Raw genomic sequence first — 3,709 nt, 5'->3', positions numbered from 1 at the left:
AACAATTAACTTTTTAAAAACACATATTTAGGGGCGCCTGGGTGGCTCAGTTGGTTTAGTATCTGACTCTTGATTTCAGCTCAGGTCATGACCTCAGGGTCATGAGACTGAGCCCCATGTTGGACTCCATGCTGGGCATGGGTCTGCTTAGGATTCCCCCTCTTTTCCCTCTGCCTCTCACCCCACCCCACTCCCGAATAAAATAAAATAAATAAAAACACATATTCATTGTAACAAATATCACCAAAGTGTATGAAGTAAAAAGTGATGATCTCCCTCCACACCATCCTTTTCTATAGAAACAAAAATCTTTTAATTTATGCTTACCTGGTTATACACATACATACAGACCTGCAAGCTTTATGAGTCAGGGATCACCTATGTCTATCTTGATGTGCATCATTGTAAGCCTAGTGCATACCATGGAACTTAGTACACAGAAGGTGCTAAACTGAATGAATAAATGTCATACTCTATATTATTCTGCAGGTAGCTTTTTTTTAAATTTAATTTAAGAAAGAAACCTGAATATGTTTCCATGTTAGGGCATCCATAGCTACTTCATTATTTTCAAAGGCTACAGAACAATCCACTATGTGAATGCACTATAATTTATTCAACCAGGACCCTATTACTGGATGTTAAGTTATATATATATATATTTATACACACACACACGCACACTTATGTACAGCATTACAAACAATACTACAGTAAGCATGATAGCCAGATTATTTTGTATAAAGGTTCTATCAATTTGTCTTCTTACTAACAGTGAATGTGTGTTGAGTTCTCCACATCTATGCAAGGGATGATATCCCAAATTGGATATTATCAATCTTTGTTGTTGTTGCTGTTTCTTTTGTTTGAAAAAGGATCCTTATAAGGGGAATTGCCAGCTATTTTGCTTTAAAGTGAAGTTGGGATTCAAATGGAGAAGATCCTAAAAAGCAAATAGGATATTTGAATATTTTTAAAGCAATAAAAGAGAAAGGGTTTGAGAATTTTTTTAGTACATTATAAAATGTTTGAGCTGGAAGAGTTCTTAAAAATTATCTGTTTCAGCTGTGATCACAAAGACAGCATGGTACTGGCACAAAAACAGACACATAGACCAATGGAACAGAATAGAGAACCCAGAAATGGACCCTCGGCTCTTTGGGCAACTAATCTTTGATAAAGCAGGAAAAAACATCCGGTGGAAAAAAGACAGTCTCTTCAATAAATGGTGCTGGGAAAATTGGACAGCTACATGCAAAAGAATGAAACTTGACCACTCTCTCACACCATACACAAAAATAAACTCCAAATGGATGAAAGACCTCAATGTGAGACAGGAATCCATCAAAATTCTAGAGGAGAACATAGGCAACAACTTCTATGACATCGGCCAGAGCAACCTTTTTCACGACACATCGCCAAAGGCAAGAGAAATAAAAGATAAAATGAACTTATGGGACTTTATCAGGATAAAGAGCTTCTGCACAGCCAAGGAAACAGTCAAAAAAACTAAGAGACAGCCCATGGAATGGGAGAATATATTTCCAAATGATACTACAGATAAAAGACTGGTATCCAAGATCTACAAAGAACTTCTCAAGCTCAATNTATGCGAGAAACAAATAAACAAATCAAAAAATGGGCAGAAGATATGGACAGACACTTTTCCAATGATGACATACAAATGGCTAACAGACACATGAAAAAATGTTCAAAATCATTAGCCATCAGGGAAATTCAAATCAAAACCACACTGAGATACCACCTTACGCCAGTTAGAATGGCAAAGATAGACAAGGCAAGAAACAACAATTGTTGGAGAGGATGTGGAGAAAGGGGATCCCTCCTACATTGTTGGTGGGAATGCAAGTTGGTACAGCCACTCTGGAAAACAGTGTGGAGGTCCCTTAAAAAGTTAAAAATTGAACTACCCTATGACCCAGCCATTGCACTACTGGGTGTTTACCCCAAAGATACAGACGTAGTAAAGAGAAGGGCCATATGCACCCCAATGTTCATAGCTGCATTGTCCACAATAGCCAAATCATGGAAGGAGCCGAGATGCCCTTCAACAGATGACTGGATTAAGAAGCTGTGGTCCATATATACAATGGAATATTACTCAGCTATCAGAAAGAACGAATTCTCAACATTTGCTGCAACATGGACGGCACTGGAGGAGATAATGCTAAGTGAAATAAGTCAAGCAGAGAAAGACAATTATCATATGATTTCTCTCATCTATGGAACATAAGAACTAGGAAGATCGGTAGGGGAAGAAAGGGATAAAGAAAGGGGGTAATCAGAAGGGGGAATGAAGCATGAGAGACTATGGACTATGAGAAACAAACTGAGGGCTTCAGAGGGGAGGGGGGTGGGGGAATGGGATAGGCTGGTGATGGGTAGTAAGGAGGGCACATATTTCATGGTGCACTGGGTGTTATACACAACTAATGAATCATCGAACTTTACATCAGAGACCAGGGATGCACTGTATGGTGACTAACATAATATAATAAAAAACATTAAAAAATATAAAGCATTAAAAAATTATCTGTTTCAATGAACTTTTTTTACAGATGGGGAAATAGAAATTCTGAGAAGTAAAATGAATTATTTAACCACACGCTATCCATTAATAGCAGATCTGATATTAGACCAAGGTTGTTTGGGTCTCAGCCTATTATTCTCCGGTTTTATTCAGCAAATATTTACTAAGCATTGTACTAAGTACTAAACAGGATTTGGCAAATAAGAACACATACTCATTAAGCACTTTCTTGTGCCAGGTCTTTCAGATACATTTTAATCTAGCCCATTATATATACCACACCAAATCAATCTTCAAATGCTTTTTGTTTGTTTTCTTTTGTTTTGTGTGTGTGTGTGTGTATGTGTGTGTGTGTGTGTGTTTAAGTATTATTAGGTATTCCTATGTTTCAGTAATGGTAGCAATTCTTAGAGTCAAGGCTGGAATAAGTTCTGTAGATCAGAAGGAAAAATTATACTATTGTTTTACTCCAAAAGGTGTAAATGGAGAGGAAGGCTGATTGCTTTTTTTCTCAGGTCTGTTTAGGGCATCAGGCACTTCCCTGTGTAGGTCCTCAGCGTGGACAAACCTGAGAAATGTCGGAATTGAGAGAAGGCCAGCTTGAAGTTGGAAGAGTGGCTGAAATGTGGCTGGGGAGACAGGTGGGACAGATCAAGGAGAGCTTTGTTGATTTTTGCTTTTGTTCTAAGGAAATGGGAAACTAATGAAGGGTTTTAAGTGGATGCTCCACAGGGTCTTATTTGCAATTAAAAGAGGAGGGGAGAGACACTTGGGTTTTAAATGCATTAGGAAACCTGCAAGACGAATGAGTCAGGAGGCTATGCATCATTAGTCCAGGTGTGGTTGATGACTTGTTCCCTGGCTACAATATATAGAGAAGTGGAGATACATTAGGGACACAGAACTGATAAGATTTTGGTTAACTGATATGGCATTGAGAGGAAGAAGGTAGTGTCTTGTATTGCTCTCTAGTTCCCAGTTAATGCTGCTGGATGCCAAGTGGGTGATGTTCATTGAGATGGAAACTCTGGAGATAGAAGATTGGGGGGAAGGTCATGTGGTCAGTTTTGAAATGTTATTTTGGAGGGCCTGAAAATCCACATAAAGTTCTAGAGGGTGGGGGCGCCTGGGTGGCACAGCGGTTAAGCGTCTGCCTTC

This window comes from Ailuropoda melanoleuca, chromosome 19, assembly GCF_002007445.2.
Source record: "Ailuropoda melanoleuca isolate Jingjing chromosome 19, ASM200744v2, whole genome shotgun sequence".
Taxonomy (NCBI): Eukaryota; Metazoa; Chordata; class Mammalia; order Carnivora; family Ursidae; genus Ailuropoda; species Ailuropoda melanoleuca.
The sequence above is the reverse complement of the archived record's forward strand: the minus strand, read 5'-3'. Positions refer to the sequence as shown.